Raw genomic sequence first — 19098 nt, 5'->3', positions numbered from 1 at the left:
ATGGAATACCATTTGAAATATATGACAATGGACTTGTAGATGCATCAACTGAAACATTAAAACAAATAGGTACAATCTTATATGTTAGTTGTAATATAAAATAAATATGTATCCCCTAAAATTTAATTATAAGTAGGTAAACGAATGATACTTTGTTGTATAACTCCTGTTAGAAACATCGTTCTCCGAATTTAGCTTTTGATCTTTTAGACATCGCCTTATCATTTGACAAAACAAATACATTTATAAAAAAGAATCATATGAATGGTAGAAGAAGTATAAAATAGCATTAACAATGAATTTAAAGCGTAAACAACATGAAGAAAATTAAAATTGACCAATCACCTCCTATAGTCCGGTTTGATTTATACAACCCATAATTAAAAATCATAAACCAAACCGTTGGTCATGATTTACACAACTTTTAGTGGGGTACCACTTTTATGTTTATTGTATCAATGACGAACTGTCGTTTTTTATATAACAACTTCATTTTAATATTCTAGTTTAATGCTTAATTAAATTTTATTTTATATATTTATTTAAATAATGAAATAGTTCCTGCATGTTTTTTTAAGGGGTCTATAAAAAAGTTATCATGATTCAATAGGTACATTGTAAATTTTATATGAAAACCACGTGTAATATGATGTTTGTAACCCGAGTATATAATATATGTATAACACTGTATAAACATAAGCAACTAATTTAAAGACGAATTTCATTTCAAGATGGTAAGTTTGTTGGTTTAATAGTTTTAAAGTCAACCAAGAAGACACCTAGTTGATATACATGTAATTCATATATGCTTAAAAGTGCGAAGAATACAATATTAATATATGATGCGCAATATAAAATACATAATTGGATGTAGGACTTGTTGTATATAAGGTAAATTGATTGAAGAGGAGCAGAGCTATGAAAGTCTCCTCACGTGTGTTTGTGAGTACGAACACTATCAAATAAAGGTGTTTAGTGCTAAGGAATGAAGGAAAGCAAAGTAATTTAGTTTTCGTTGTTGTTGCTGACGGAAATCACTAATGGAAATAAACAAATTTTACGGTAACTAATAGCTGCTGTATATTAGATTATTAGTTGTCTACGTAATTAGTGATACATAACTTAAAGGAAATCACTAATTATTAAATGATAATGAAATTATGTTTTCATAGAAGAAATAATTCAAAAATCAAGGAATGCATTTAGTTGTGTATATGGAAAGTTTTAATTTCTTTATTTTAATTTAATTATAAATATTTATGACCTAAAGCTTCAAAGATAGGGTGTCACTTGGCAAAATATTAGGCCAATTAGGGTTAATGTGGTTCAACCATCATTTTTGTTTATTATAATAGTAGATTTAATTATTTAGATCATCACGTATTTTATACGGGTTCTAAATCTAGTAACCAAATATAATAATGGCAATATTGGCGGAGGACGTGAAATATCACGTGAAACCCCACCACATTTGAGTCATTTTTTTCACATGTTAAAACGGACATATTCATTTATGGTAGTATCCCAAGAGACAATTTGTATGATAAAAGGATAATATAGACAGCAGTGGCAAAGGACAATGAACTTGATTAAGGCTATGGATAGTGGGGCGCGGGTGGCCCGACGTGGCCGTCGCGCACACCACTACACCATTCTCGTGATCAGGGGCGCAGACGAGCGGGTGGCCGGGACTGTGGGGCGGAAACTAGCCGTTGGCTAGTGTGGTTTTAAAAAAATAGCCGTTGGCTATTATTAATGTAAAAAAAAACGTTTTTTTTATTACAAACTCACTATAAATAACTACCCAATTTTATAATAATAACACACCATTCTCACTACATTTCTCTCTAATAATTTAAAAACCTCTCAACGTTTCTCAAATTTAAAACCATGTCGGGCTCGGTTTACGGTAATATCAACACACAACCGGAGCCGGCTAAACCCGTAGAACAATCCCACAAAGGTAAGGAGAAGAAAACCGGAGAAGCGGGATTGGTGAAGCTCGAGATACAATTTAACGAATTGTCAAGTAGCCTACTATCGATTGGTGAAGCAAGACATACAAAAAATCGGTTCAAGAGTTTGGCATTTCTAGCCAAAGACTTTAGCCACCTACCGCTATCCGACCAAACGATAATGGAGGAAGAAAAAGATCTTATTCGGAAGAAATTGGCGGGGAAAAAAAATAAAAACGCTATTTTTATGTATTTTAAATTTATGTGTTTATTTTCCTTTTTATTTATGTTTTAATGAAGTATTTTATTTATAATTGTGTGCATAACAAAAGAAATTCAATCAAGCCCCTGATCACCTTGACCACAACACCCTCTAGGGCTTGATCCTGTGCCACGTTAGCACCTACGTGACACAAATATATTGGATCACTTGAGTTTGGATCAGACCCCACTACCCTTAGGCTAATATCAATTGATTCATATAACTCGGATCTATTCCTTGATAATAGTTATCTTGTTCAATTATTTAGTGTGTAGCGTGTGTTTCTGAAGTGAATTTGACAGATTTTGACTTCATAAAATAGATCAAATTCGTTATAGAACTCATAAATTACAAACTATTTATAGTGACGGGTTCAATGGCCACATCCCTTAGCGAATGGACCCTCCATTCGCCACGGCCAGCGAATGGCTTATTACAAAACTCTTTTGTAGTCCTAAAAGACGGGATCATAACAATTATTACTTGAATCAATCTCACTTGTATGCTAGCGGAAATCACATACAAGCAATCGAGATCTCGTGTCTTCCATGGTTTTTTATTACCCGAAATGGAAAGTTAGAAAAGATAAGGTAGAGAGAGTAGGTGAGAGTTGCTGATTTTTGCAAAAAAGGTTAGTGTGTGCATGTTGCACTATTTATAGTGCAAGTTCCATGCACCATTCTTTCGATTACATGGCCCAAAAAGGGCTTTGTTTACAATGGGCTATGCCCAAACATTACAAGGCATATCAAAAGCTAACATAATACAACGATTAACAAAACGAAATAATACAAAAGACGACATTAAAAAATAGGGTCCTACAATCTCCCTATAGTCTTTAGTATTATTTGTAGCTTCGGTCTTCAACCTGTTTCACAGACGAGGCAATCATTTTCAAGTTGATCCTCAACAAGGCGGCGAAAAAACTTGTTGAACTTTTTAACTATAGGATCAACACTTGCTTGAAACGGATCAAAGATTACAAGAAGAGGAGTCTTGTAAAGTTTCATTATGTCTTCTTTGTCAAACCACATCAACGAGTGCTATCAAAGAAGCGGAAGGCCTTGTATCCTGAATCTCCCTTGCATCGAATCACAACCTCACCAGTTTGGCTGTCAAAGCTCCAAGAATGAAAATCCTTAAGAGTATCGGGCTTAAAGGGTTCGCCAAGAATGATGTCAGCTCCGTCTTTGGGCATTTCAAATCTCCAGACCATCTTTTTTTTTCTTGTAACGACATCAAGCTCAGTTTGAATAATTGAGCCAATACGCCCCATATTAAGAGGAATAGACCACGTATTGCACAATACGCCCCATATTAAGAGGAATAGACCGCGTATTGTGCTATACGCGACCTATAGGGTACTACTGACAACCTAGGACTTATTTTGACAGCCCTAGGTTGTCATATCGTACCCTATAGGTCGCGCATAGCACAATACGCGACATATAGGTTCAGTTTGAATAATTGAGCCATCCAACTCCCCCTTTCTTCTCTTTATTATATATATGTTACCATGCACAAATACATGTACACACAATTCAATATCACCTTTAGAGAATCAAAACCAAAAAAATAAAATGTGGTGGTTCGACAATATGTTTCCTGACAACGAGGAGGAGCCGAGATACGGGCCTAAAGATCAGCCTAGCGCGTCGGGATTACTTGATTAACCAGGTTTCGTTGTATATTGATATAATATAAATTTGTTAGTTTGTTTATAACTAAAATATGTTACCATTACGTTTGTCAGGAGTATCACCGTTACGATAGTCGCGTTGAACAGCTTTATGATCAGCCTAGCAAGCCCGGGTTACCAAATTTGAACCAGGTAATATATGTTTAATATAAAGTCGTTATTTGATTTTTAACTAATATATGTTACCATTACGTTTTTCAAGAGTATTTCGCTTACGAGAGTCAACCTGAACAATTTATGGTGAGCCAATGTACCAGTTACCTGTTGGCGGGTCGGATTATAGAGGCCAGTCTTCTTAGTACCACGTACCCGTAGAAGTTTCACGGTATAACGAGGGAAACGAACATGTTGGGGGAACCAAGATGATGAAGATAATTATGATGATGATTATATACGCGAGCCGATGGTTTCGTATAAAACAAATAATATAAGACACCATATTTTTTGTTTTATTATAATTATTATTATTATTATTACTATTAGAATTTATTATTATTATTTAATTATTATTATTATTGTTAGGATTATTAATTTAATTTTATTATTTTCATTATTTAATTAATATATTTATTATTATTTATAATATTTATTTGTTATTGGTTTTTTTTAGTCCCGTAAAGAGTTGGAGGAATGGGTCAAACACAGAGGATGAGATCATGGGTATGTTATTGTGGTCCGACGGTCAAGGACAAACGGTATGGAACTTGCATGCAATCGTGGAGGGAACCCAGACTGAGGGCAACGATCAGGCGTACCGGTAGTATCAAAAAATACTGTCCATTTAAACTCCTAGGCAGGTACGAATCGTCAGGTAGATCTTTGAGGCTTGAACTGGTAAACGAGACACATAACCACGATCTCGTTGTCTTTGAGGCGGGGTACGCGGAGCTCTGGAAAATGACCAACGATGAACTTGATCTGGTTGCGAGGTTATATCGGAACGGCTTGAAGCCCAAAAAAATTCAAAATACCGTTGTCCCGTCTCTGTTTCCCCGTCGCCGACGTCCAAACCCCACCACCATTCGTCAACCCCGCCGTCCATGCCGTTGCAACCGTCCAAACCCCATCACCATTCCCGTCTCCCCGCCGTCCATCCCATCGTCGGCGTCTAAACCCCAACACCATTCCCGTCAACACATCGTCCAAACACCGCCATCAAAACCCCAGCACCACCAAACACCGTCGTCCACCCTATTTGTCGTTCATCACCACCGCCACCGCCGTTCATCATCACCACCATTCCCGTCAACACGCCGTCTAAACACCGCCATCCAAACCCCATCGTCGTCCACCCTATCCGCCATTCACCACCACCGCCTTTCATCACCACCGCTGCCGTCGTTCATCACCACCACCGTCGCCGTTAATATTAAAAGGTACGTTTTCATTATTTTTGTTATTATTGGATTTACTTATAAGTTATAAACGATATTTTGTGCCAAATTTTGATTTAAATGTAACGCTTTATGTGCATCTTTGAATGAGGGTAGTTAAATTAGATCAAATAATTTTTATTCAGGCAAAATTTTTATTCGAGTTTAGTTTTTTATTGTCGGGTTGTTGTAACGTCTTTGTTTCTACCCGTGTACTTTTGATTTCGGTTTGGTTTACAAACTATGAATGGTTAGATTGAGTTAATAAGTTTACTAAATGTTTTTGGTTTCTTAATTCATCTAACATATTTTTTTGGTGAAATGGAATCAAATGTAACTATCGGTCCCATTAATATAATTATTAATTATTATTATTTAGTTATTATAAATATTATAATTTAATTTAATTTAATTATTATTATTATTATTATTATTATTATTACTATTATAACTGTTATATCTTATTATTATTATTTAATAATTATAATTATTATAATTTAATTTATTATATCTTAAATATTAAAGATGGAGGACGAGGTGGAGATGGAGATTGAGCATGAGCAGGAGCAAGGCTAGGTGCCGAGGGCGGTAGAGGATGACAATATACTAGCTAGGTACCAATATCTTCAGTTTCAGGTCGATACCGATCATTCCCAATAGGTATATGCGCCTCCGACAGATGACACCGCGTTACAAAACGGTCATAAGTTTAGTTTTTTATTGTCGGGTTGTTGTAACGTCTTTGTTTCTACCTATGTAGTTTTGATTTCGATTTGGTTTACAAAGTGTGAATGGTTAGATTGAGTTAATAAGTTTACTAAATGTTTTTGGTTTCTTAATTCATCTAACATTTTTATTTTGTGGTGAAATGAAATCAAATGTAACTATCGGTCCCATTAATATAATTATTATTTATTATTATTTAATTATTATAAATATAATATAATTTAATTTAATTTAATAATAATAATAATAATTATTATTATTACTACTGTTATATCTTATTATTATTATTTAATAATTATAATTATTATAATTTAATTTATTATTTCTTAAATATTAAAGATGGAGGACGAGGTGGAGATGGAGATTGAGCATGAGCAGGAGCAAGGCCAGGTGCCGAGGGCGGTAGAGGATGTCAATATACTAGCTAGGTACCAATATCTACAGTTTCAGGCCGATACCGATCATTCCCATAGGCATATGCGTCTCCGACAGATGACACCGCGTTACAAAACGGTCATCAGTTGGTCATTTTTAGAGGCTTGTGACGTACGAGATCGAGTGGCCGAGTACGTCGTCGCGGATACACCATGGAGTCGATGCTTCAGTATGTCTCACTCAGCGCACTGAGAGCTCACAATGGAGGTGTACTCTACTATACGTGTTAGGTATGTATTTTATAAGTTATATATAATATAATATAATATTGTATTGTATTGTGTTGTACTGAGATTTTTTTCCGTATGTTCGGGGACGAGAGTCACCTTTCTATGGAGGAGTTTGCTGTTGCTCTCGGTTTACGAACATCGGCGGAGGTACGGCTTCCGCTTTACACAGATAGCATCCACCAGTTGCTGGACGACGAGTTGCGGGTATGGTGGAGGACGATTAGCGATAAGCATTTCGGGCCTAAGGCTACGAAAGCCAGAGTCTTCGATATCAGGGACCCCATTGCACAAGTATGTTAAATATATTATCATTTATATTATATTGTATTGTATTTAAATATTGTATTGTATTATATCATATTGTATTGTATTGTGTTGTAGGGATGAGCAAAATCGGTACCGGTACCGATTTGGTACCGTCGGTACCGAATCGACACCAAAGTTTTAAGTTTCGGGATCGGTACGGTACCGGTTTTCCCGATTTTTTACCCTCGGTACCGGTACCAAGAATTTCCATTTTTCGGGATCAGGAAAATCGGGATCGGTACCGTTCGGTACCGGTACCATCCCATGCTCATCCCTATTGTGTTGTATTGTATTGTATTGTAATGTATTATACAGGTATCTTCATCGCCTTATTGCCACATCTTTCATGGGTCGTTGCCAAGGCGGTGAGCACTACAGTCTCCGTGATCTATTTTTCGTGCGGTGCATGCTGACCCAAAGAAACGGCAACCTCGCGCGAGGTTTTGCAGATTATTTTGTCTGTTACTACCACCGAAAAAAGTGTGGGTCGTTGCTGGATGGCCCGTACGTCACCCAGCTTGCGATTTCGTCGGGGTACGGAGAGCGGTAGCTGATTTACGTATCCCAGCGATCAATATGCTTCCGTTTGACCACTTCCGCTGCTCGAGCATGCATATCTTGCAGTGGTTTACATGACCTGACGGTGCCAGATATACCGTCTCTTGACCGGGATGTCGGCACATGACCCCTTACGTCCATGTGCCTTTAGTCGAGCCTGCCCCAATAGCAGCAGCGGAGGTTCAGGTTGTCGACCAGCCTGTCGACGAGGAGGAGGATGCAGGTGGGGAAGCAGATGCTGATGTCGACGCACATGAAGTACGTTTATTATATTATCGTTTAAAGTCTACTTTTAATTCACCTATTTTATTAATTAGATATTGTTTTGATATTAGCCACCGCTGCAGCACGTCTCCCGTACTTATCGGGTAATGCGTTTGGATGCCGGCACTAACTCCAGGTTACAGCATATGGAGCGGGGGATGCTGGAGATGCAGCGATCGATTGTGCAGACCCAACGTCAAATTGGCTGGGTCTTCAGTTACCTTGGCGCTGCTCAGCCTGGTGAGAGGTACGAGGTACCACCTCCACCTACTTTTGACCACGAGGCGAGCACGTCGGGCATTAGACGCGAATGGGGTGATGACGTGGACGGCGACGGTCAGGGATCGAGCGTCAGGCCAGAGCCAACGACCATGTTGATGTTCACGATGCGACATTTTCGGCCCCCGACATTAACGACACGCCGTTTTTATAGTTTGTATATATTTTGTACAAACTTGATGTTTTGTATATAATAATGTTTTGGTTTGATGTAACGTGTTTATTTTTTTGGTAAAAAAATTGTTATAAAAACACATCTTTTTAAACAAAATTATTATACAAAAACAATAAAAAAAAAGAAAACATAAAAACAAAATTAAAACATAAAACATAAAAAGAAAAAGAAAAAAACATAAAAAAAATTAAAATAAAAACATAATAAGACAAAATTGATGGGGTTTTCTAAAATACCCCAATATGCCCCATATAGTGCTATACGGACATATTAAGGGGTTTTTTTAAAAAAAAACCCATGGTGCCCCTAAAAATGGCTTTTCAAAGTGTCCAAAAGTCAGGTGTGACATACAGAGATGCCTCTTTTGGATGGGAATGTTGATAAGTAATATTTGATGTAGTTGATACATGTGCTGGTATTGTAGCAGACAGAATGTTGAAAGTAACATTTACTCCTTTAATATTGGCCAGTGATACATAGTAAACGGGTCGTGTTTGAGCTGATCCCCATATAATAAACAGGTTGATTGGTTAACCCTTAAAATTGTTATATTAAGAAGAAAAGGTTTGGTAATTTGTTTATTTATTTTTTTTAATTATGTGCTTTTAAATAAATTCTATAATCAACCCATGTGATACAACTTTATCACATTTTGTTATAACATTGTTTGTTGCTATTTTATAGTACTAATGTAACCAGTAGTATTACCATTTTTTATTCTTTTAAAATTGCCAACAGTTATCCATAATGTTCATGTTGCCTTTTCGTATGTGATATTTATTCTTCATTTTCTTATTTCACAAATGCAGATGTATTTTGAAAGAGACTATTCAATCTCATTAGTTGGGACTATTATGGCTCTAGAATCAACCTATCTTTGTCTTCCCGTTTTATGTGGTGCAAAGGTATGGATCTCATTATATATTTTTATGATAAATTGATCACCTAAAATTCATGATGCTTTATTGATATGTTGTTTTGCGTGGCCTGAAAAACCGTCTATATATGTTGCTCCTCTTCCTATACATGATAGAAATCCAGGTGATAAAAATGGCTTCAGATGATAAAAATGAAAGATTGACTGTATGGTGTCAATAAATGAAAATGGTTTTGTTGCTATTTTTAGGAAATTTATGGTTATATCAAGTGCAGGATACACCAACAATGCTTACATTACAACTTTTGATTTTATTAGGGAATATCTCATATAATAGTAACCAACTTTCAAAAGTGTTCCAATTAGGTCACTCATGCATATTTTTCTCAAATCGGGTCACTAAATCTTCAAATCGAGTCTCACCGATTTTTTTGTTTGTTAAGAAAGAAATGGAAGATAAGATGTGGGGGTCGGAATTTGCAATATGTAGTTATATTTTTAAAAAATTAAAAAACATTAATTATATTAAAATTCAAAAATAAAAAATAAAATTCACGTCGCCACTCAACGTCAACATCAAGAAAATGATAAAAAGATTTCCTATGAGAAACAAAAAATAAAAACGTTAAAAAAATGTGTTAAAACCTTTAATTTAATAAAATATGAAAGTTGAGTGGCCTAATTGGAACACTTTTTAAAATTGAGTGACCTAATCGGAACAATTTTGAAACTTGGTTACTATTCTATGAAATTTCCATCAAAAACATGTTAGTCATACCTGAGGCCGAAATAATTTTATATAAGATTGTGATGGCCAATTCTGATTAAACACATTTTGTTTGTGTTCTTTTGTAAATTTGAGATTCTTGACATATTTTTTGTATTATATATTTTATTTCTTTTCAATTTTGTTTCTTTCTTATTTAATTTTATCATTTGACAAATCTAGTGTCATACACGTATTCAAAAGCTAGTTTCTAATATAGGATTTTTAAACCCTACTTGTTTTTCACACATCTCCACGATTCCCTTGAATACCTACCATATAAACAAAAGAAACAATAAAAAGGAAAATTGTTACCAGAAAATTGCTCTGTAATAGAAGAAAAGTAGTATTGTCTTGAAAGACGATACTTAGGCCACCCGTAGTGGGCGGTGAATCCAGGCGAGGAAGGGCGAGAACACCGCCCCCTGGCGGTTTTAGGGGCGATAGGGGGGGGGGGTTATTATCGCTTGCGATGTGTGTGTATTGTGTGTGTATATATTATTATATATGTTTGTGTGTGGTGTATACCTGTATATATATTTATTTGTATATATATATATATATATATATATATATATATATATATATATATATATAAGGTTACAACACCATTACATCCCAAAAACAAAAACCTACCATTTGCTGACTGGGCACCACATGATGCAAAACACCCCTAATTATAGCCCCTCCACTACACATAACCTTATAACAAAAGATAATAATGACAATAGTGGCATAGAACGGTGAAAGCAATAGGGTTATCATTATCATATACATAACAGATATTAATGCAAATGATAATGAATGTTAAAACACAATAATCCTACAAATAACAAATTTGGTGTGAAACGCCACCCGATTTGAGTCATTTTCTTCACATGTTTTTGATAGTTGGAGTTATTAAAACGGATGTATCCATTTATGGTAGTGTCTTGAGAGAGTATGTATGACAAAAGAATGGACCATATGTATGACAAATGAATAATAATGTCAATAGTGACAAAGGACATTGGAAGCAATAGGGTTATCAACTTATTATCATCACAAACATAACAGATTATTAAGATGATAATAAACGTTAAAACACAATAATCCTATGAATAACAAGTGTGATCTTCTTAGTTAGGGAATGAATGTTTTCGGTACCGTTATCAAATTCAGTATCAGGTTTTGAGTTTTTTTTTGTACTGGTACGGTTCAGTTCGTTACGATAACGGCATTTCTCGATTTTTCACGAAATACCGGTACCGAACCGAATATATTGAGCCCAGTACCGGGACCAAATATTTTCAAATTTCATGATCGAAATTTTCGAGATTGGTAGCGGTATCGTCGAAATCTCATCCCTAACATGCCTTGGTTACAAAAATATCATGTGAAACACCACCACGTTTGATCCATATAATATTGTTAAACTAATTGGTTACATACGTGTGTAACTGCTATTTGAATAAATCATGATCCTTTAAATTCACCAACTTTTTAATCACAGCCCCTTGAAAGTTATAAAAATTCAGTTGCCACCTTTTTATCACGTGTGCTTACTCCTCATCTTCCTCTGGTAGAGCATAAGTCACCGTATTATTAAAAATAATAAAATAAAATATGTATAATGACACTCTTGTTATACAAGAGAAATACCGCAGTACAACACCGTTTACAAAACTGGATCAAATATATTTAAATACAAACTTTTATATTTAAAATTGATTTGATCCAAAGTCTTTAACAGGTAGTTTAACTAGTCTTCATGTAGTATACTTGTCTTGTGTCTTCATCACATTTGGTTTCGACTAAGTACCTTGACTATAACAAAAAGCAAACAAAATGTTTTGATGGTTGTGGCTGAGGATTCGTGTTAAAAACGGGTCCCTTAAAACAGATTTCATGTCTCTACTAAAGAGTTGTCTGTCGCCCAGGATACAACAACCGAAGCAGTACGTAATTCCGGAGAAGGCCACGCGCTCAAGGTTACATCGGGTAGATTAGTGTATTAGAACTTGGAGAGATGAATATGAAGTTTTTAGTATACCTCTCTACTTATTCGTAGAAGAAAGAAATATGCCATGTTTCATTGGTTGTTGTGATTAGCATGAAAGCTTATGGTTTTCTTTTTATAAAATGAACCTTCCTTAAATAGGTCATATAAACCATCAATTTAAGGATAAGTTAGTATTGGTCATTACATGATTAGTGACATAACAATGCTTACACTGACCACTCATTTGATATCTTATTCATTACTCCCTCTGTTCCATTATAAGTGTCATAATTTGATTTTTCAAGTCTTTCTTGTTTAACTTTGACCGATAATATTTTTGTTTGTGTTATATAATACTTGATGTAAAATATATGAATGGATTGGGTTTTAAATGTATTTTACATTGATATAATTTTCATCAAGTATTATATGACACGAACAAAAATATTTACGGTCAAGGTTGCAATAGAAAGACTTGAAAAGTCAAGTTATGACACTTATAATGGGACGGAGGGAGTATTACATTAGTAAAAACATATTTTTACTAAATATTCCAACAATCCCCGACATAAATGGTGATCGATCAATACACATAAACTTTCCAATAGAACCTCGATCGTTTCTCTGACGACCACCTTCAACAAAATTCTGGCCGCCACTACGACCAACGAAATTCAGGCCGCCTCCGCCGCACCACCATCTTAATTCTAGTGAGATATGTCATGTAATTTCAGATCCGTTAGGTTATCATATCAAAATATTCATGCGACAATCGATTTTTGGATATAGAGTAGAAAAAGAAATAGGTTGAAGTGAGAGAGAGAGACCGGCGGTTGGTGACTTCAGAAAAGAAAGAAGAAGATGTATTTGTGAATTACATTTCCAATTCCCTTAATAAAGTCATAACCAAGCACAGCAAGGATTTCTAAGGAATTTCTTAGATTCCAATTCAAATTCTAATTCCTACACCAATTCCAATTCCAACACATTTAGTGTACCAAACGCTTCCTTAGTCTCCTAACAATTAGTAGGCGTGATTAATATAGTCTAAATTATATATAAAGAAATATATAAATACTTCCTACACTTTGATTCACTTTTGGGTTACATTTTATTAAATTTTACTCATAGTTTGTTCAATTTGAATATTTACTACTTAATAGTTTCATGAGACAACGTGTTAAAATAAAATATTTTTACTAAACTTGAAACAAACGATTAAAACTTTAAATGAATTTTGTGTAATTTATAGGAAAATGGATTCCAATAATCCAAACTATTGATAATTGGCCAATATTAATCATTACTATCACTTTGACCGGTGGCAATCATAACTATTACTTTCTCTGTCCAGGTCAAAGTGTCTTAATTTGAAAATCACAAAGTTTAAGGTATATTATATTATTGTTTTCTTTTCTTACTAAATGACAATAATGTCCTTGAATATTGGGTCCATCACTATTGTTTATTAATATTAGTTGTGTGTGTTTAAGAGTAAATTTGAAAATTGGCTAATAAATTTTGAAAGTGAAAATTTGTAATGAGACAAATAAAAAAATGAAATGTGGACACTTTTAATAGGACGGAGGGGGTACTTTTTTACTAACAACAATCATAGTCTAATAAATTATTAACTCTGTTAGTTTTGTTCTTTTAAGTTAATGTGAAATGACTGAACTACCCTCACTAATAATAACAATAATGATAACAAACCAATCTCATCATTCATCTCCTTTAGGAGTGGCACATGTGACCCATTGGGTTGAATGGGTTATATCACAATGTATATAATGGGTCAGACTAAAAAAAGAAAATGATTGAAACGGGTCAAAACGGGTTGAAATTTCTCAAGTTTTTTTTTGTGAAACGAGAAAAATGGAGAAAACTTTTTAGTACTTTTACTTTTTTACTTTTTAATTTAGTTTTCGAGTTATGATTGTTTACTTATTTTTTATGAATTTTTTAGTGAGGGATTTTTGAAATGGGTCAAAGTGGGTTTTTGACCCATTTCAAAAATCCCTCACTAAAAAATTCAAAAAAAAATAAGTAAAAATCATAACTCGAAATATAAATCAAAAAGTAAAAAAACAAAAATACTAAAAAGTTTCTTTCATTTTTCTCATTCCATATAAAAAAAAAAACTTGAGAAATTTCAACCCGTTTTAATCATTTTCTTTTTTTAGTTTGACCCATTGTGACCCATTATATACATTGTGATACAACTCATTCAACCCAATAGGTCACATTTGACACCCCTAATCTCCTTCGTAACTATTCTCCACATCCCATGTCTCCTCCGTGAACAAACGTAGTCAAACTGTCGCCAGTTTGTCTTCCTTGAGTTTTTCCGGCGAGATGTTGGACTGGTCACAAGCAACCGAAATTCTCGTTCTCTCTTTGTTGGGCGCGGTCGGTAACTTGATGGTTCTCTCTAACATTGTTTCAAGCGACATTTGTGATTATGCGTTGATTTAGATCAAACGTGATATGAACCAAGCGAATGTGGTCTCTAACATTGTCTGAGTTTCGTCTGTGATTATTCGTTGATTTGGTCAAGTTCCAGGTTCATCGGTGGTTACCAGAGTTCCCCCATTTCTGGTGCAGTTAGGTCCGGGGGAGTTACGACGAAGAAGTTGACAGATGAAGTTGGTTTGTTCTTTTTGTTATTATTATTATTATTATTTATTTGTTAGTGAGGGTACTTCGATCATTTCATATTAACTTAAAAGAACATGACTAACGGAGTTACAAATTTGTCAGACTAAGATTCTTGTTGATAACAGAAGTGAAAGTTGGATTATCAATGGCTAAATATTATTAGGGATTAATATTGGCCAATCGTCAATAGTTTGGACTATTAAAATTCAATTTTCCTAATTATTATTATTAGTAATAACGTCATGTATTAACTATATCTTACATCTACAATACTAATAAAATGTTGAAGCTTAGGTGTCAAGTCTACATTTCTCCTAATTCATAATCTCTCATCTCATTCATTCTAGATATCCATGGGTCATGGGTCAAAATCATTTTGTCAATTGGGTTATAACATAGTGTGGATTTTATTCATCATTGAGTTAAATGCCTTTTCATACCCGGGGTTTGACCAACTATACAACTTTAGTACATTTTAAATTTCATGCAAATAAACACCTGACGTTTCCAAACTCATCCTATTTTAGTACCTTTTGTTAACCCTTTTGTTTTTTCCATTAGGGATAAAATAGTTTTTTTTCTCTTTTACTTTACCATTTGTTCAAAAATAAATGAGCCAAACTACTTTAAAAAAAAACAAAACGAACCACTATTTTAACAAAAATAAACGAACCGAACCATTTTTTTAACAAGAAAATAAACGTATTAAACCACTCTTTTAACAATCTTATCCTACAATACTAATAAAAGAAAGTTTTGAAGCTTAGGTGTCAAGTCTACATTTCTCCTAATTCCTAATCTCTCATCTCATTCATTCTATATATCCATGGGCCATGGGTCAAAATCATTTGTCAATTGGGTTATAACGTAGTGTGGATTTTATTCATCATTGAGTTAAGTGCCTTTTCATACCCGGTGTTTGACCAACTATACAACTTTAGTACATTTTTTAAATTTCATGCAAATAAACATCTGACGTTTCCAAACTCATCCTATTTTAGTACCTTTTGTTAACCTTTTTGTTTTTTCCATTAGGGATAAAATAGTTTTTTTTTTCTCTCTTTTACTTAACCATTTGCTCAAAAATAAATGAGCCAAACTGCTTTAATAAAAAAAAACAAACCGAACCACTATTTTAACAAAAAGAAACGAACTGAACCACTTTTTTAACAAAAAAATAAACGTACTGAACCACTCTTTTAACAAAAATAAACGAACCAAACTACTTGAAAAAAAAACAAACCGAACCTTTTTTTTAACAAAAATAAATGAACCAAACCACTCTTTTTAAGCAAAAATGAACGAACCAATCCACTTTTTGTAACAAAAAAATAAACAAACAATGGCAGCTGACTCTTCATTATTTAAAGATTTGTAGATTCCACATTTATAATCACCTTTAAAAACATCAGATGCTAAATAGAATCAATTATTGGGTTGGGGGTTGGTTTTCAACATTGTAGAATATATATATTTAGGTCTGCATTTGTATTGTTTAATGACATTATGATCTAGATTATTGTCTATACACAATTACACATTAATTATTATCTTTTAAATATTGTTACACGAGAAATTACATTAAGTTCAAATTTTCCATCATGTATAGTACACGGGGTAAAATGTGAAAAGATACATTTCATAAGTCATGAACTGAAAAAAATATATAATTTATAAGTTTTACTTTGTCATTAAATTAATTTATAAGTATTTTGATAATCACAATTGATATAACGACCTTATTTATTTATCACTTGACAAATCTCGTGTAATACACGGGTTCAAAAACTAGTATAGATAAGAAAAAAGAAAAGAAAAAATAAAATCTCACGTGAGGGTTCCTAATTTAAATAAAAACAATCAATGAAAAATTGAACACGCAATACGAAGTTACGAACTAAAAGAAAAAAAAGACTTAAATTTATCTGATTTTGGTGATATAATAAATTTTCCAACTCAGACCTACGAAGTAGAGTCGGTTAGCAATTGACATATTATAATAAATGGAGCATTTTTAACCCGTTTTTTAAATTTATGTGAGTGGAGTTTGTAAATTATAGGGTGAAGGTTTAGTAATTGTGAATGCAAATTATATGGTAAACAGAGAAAATGTAGTGATTTTTTATAAATTTGGGGAAACTTTGTTTGTCCTATTTATTTTAAATATTTTTTGAATTGGTTGTGAGTAGAGGAAAATAAATACTGTAATGATAAATGTATAAAAGAATATTATTATAACTGAACAGAAGACAGAAATATAGTGTTTTATAGTGTAATTATAGAAATGAGATGGATGGCGAGCTTAGAGCATTCCCGATCCATTCTCCATCTCCATCTCTATAATTACATTAAAAACACAATTTTTTTCTCACATTTTCAATTAAATAATACTCCCTCCGTCCCATTAAACGTGTCATGGTTTGAAAAACCCAAAGTTCAAAGCAGATTGAATGATTATTTTCTTGCTCACCAAATGACAATAATGTCTTTGAAAATTGGGCCCTACAATATTGTTTATTAATGTTAGTTGTATGTGTTTAAGGGTAAACTTGAAAATTGGTTAATAAAATTTGAAAATGCACATTTGTAATGAGACAAACAAAAAAAGAAATGTGGACACTTTTAATGGGACGGATGGAGTACTTTTTTATACCTTTATCGTTACATTTTTTCTCTCATTTACTCACAACTACTGTAAAAAAACATTAAAAAATTATAGAGACGAACAATGTGTTTCTCCAATTTAACCATAAACAATAACATTCTCTCTCACCTCATCTCACAAACACTTTTAACTATTTTTAAAAAAGAAGAACCCCCTCACATAATTTAGAGAATGGATTGGGAATGCTTTTATAATGTCTTTAAGAGCATTCTCATCCTATCCCTTAAATTTATGTGATGGGAGTTTGCAAATTATAGGGTGAGGTTATGAGTGGTTTGAGTGTAAATTATAGGGTGTGGAGAGAAATATAGTGTTTTTGTAAATTTGGGAAACTTTGTTTGTCCCTATTTATTTTCTAATATTTGTTGAATTGGTTGTGAGTAAAGCACAGATAAAACTGTAATGATAAATGTATAAAAAACATTATTTAATTAAACAAGAGAGAGAAATATAGTGTTTTTTAGTGTAATTATAGAGAATGGATTGGGATAGGATGGGAATGCTCTAATCTATTAGACGAGATATGTTTTTTGAGTGTGATTTTAGACGCAAGATTTCGTGCTGAATGCCGATAAAAAAGGGGGGGTGGTTAATCAAAGGTTCTGTTCATCACTAGAGGCAAACAAAGGAAAGGAAGGAATCACAAGTTTATTTAAGTCAAGGCGTTTGGGTTCACATTTACTCAACTAAGCATCATTATTATTCGGTTGGATTTTATTATTTTTGTTATGAACTCATCATCCTTTGAATGACCATTCGATTCGATTACTTTTCTGTTCGAATATTTTTCTATTCGATTCGAATACTTTCCTGTTTGAATACTTTTCTATTTGATTCGATTACTCTTATTTTGAATCAAGTTTCTTAAGGACTCGATTCGTATATGGTTTCCATTCTCATTACTTTCCATCCTTCCTTTCGACTCGTTTTGCTCGTTTAAACGATAAAACGGATCATGAGCCATAACAAGTTCTTTTTTTATACTTTAACTTGGTCCAAACGTCATCCGTATTGGCCGTTTCCTTCTAATATCTCATTTACGTTCAAGTTTACATTTTTCTTGCATAATAAGGCCCGATTTGCCTTAGTATCAAATCCTAGGGCAAACCGACCTAAAAAAACATACCTTTAATCTAAAACGTATCTTTTTGGTTCACTTCTAGCTTCGGGTTTGGCTCAACACGGAACCTAGACTTGTTTCTTGCTTATATGACAAAAATCTAACACAAACCCTTCTTGGTTAGGATTCAGATCTGATCCGTAAGGGATTAGAGGTGTTTGTGTTGTTTTTGTGTGTGTGTGGAGGCTAGAAGATGGAAATGAGGGTTTTAGGGTTTTAGGGAGGTTTAAGAGAGTTTATATGCTCTTAAGCCCATGGACCTAAGACCCATCACCATCCTTTATTCCATCTTTTATTGACCAAGCTCATACTCTATTATTTTTATCTAACTTAATTGAATAATAACACACTATTTATAAAAACGAAACATTTTCATTTATTATTATCAAAAGTAGGATGTTACAGAGAGATAATCCATAGGAACTATTGTTTGAGAGTTTAGAGAAATTTAGTGTTCTACCCAGTGGCGGAGCCAATAATTTTTTATGGGTTTAGGATTATTTAGTGCTTGATATTTTTTTCTTGCATCAAGTTTTCAGATAAATAAAACGCAATAACACTATCATAACAAATATATATCATTAACATTCAACAAAATGCAATGGCATGTTAAATAAAAAGATATTATGTTTTGAAAACGATACCTTCAATCGCGACTTTAAAAAGGACCTCATATTTAATATAACAAATATAGACATCATTCATATAATCGTCACCCAAATAATTACGCAAATTCATCTTCACATGCTACATTAAAATAAAAAAAAAA

This window comes from Bidens hawaiensis, unplaced genomic scaffold (genome assembly GCF_021521415.1).
Source record: "Bidens hawaiensis isolate Kalapana, Puna unplaced genomic scaffold, B.hawaiensis_p1.1 tig00013943_1, whole genome shotgun sequence".
NCBI lineage: Eukaryota > Viridiplantae > Streptophyta > Magnoliopsida > Asterales > Asteraceae > Bidens > Bidens hawaiensis.
The sequence above is the reverse complement of the archived record's forward strand: the minus strand, read 5'-3'. Positions refer to the sequence as shown.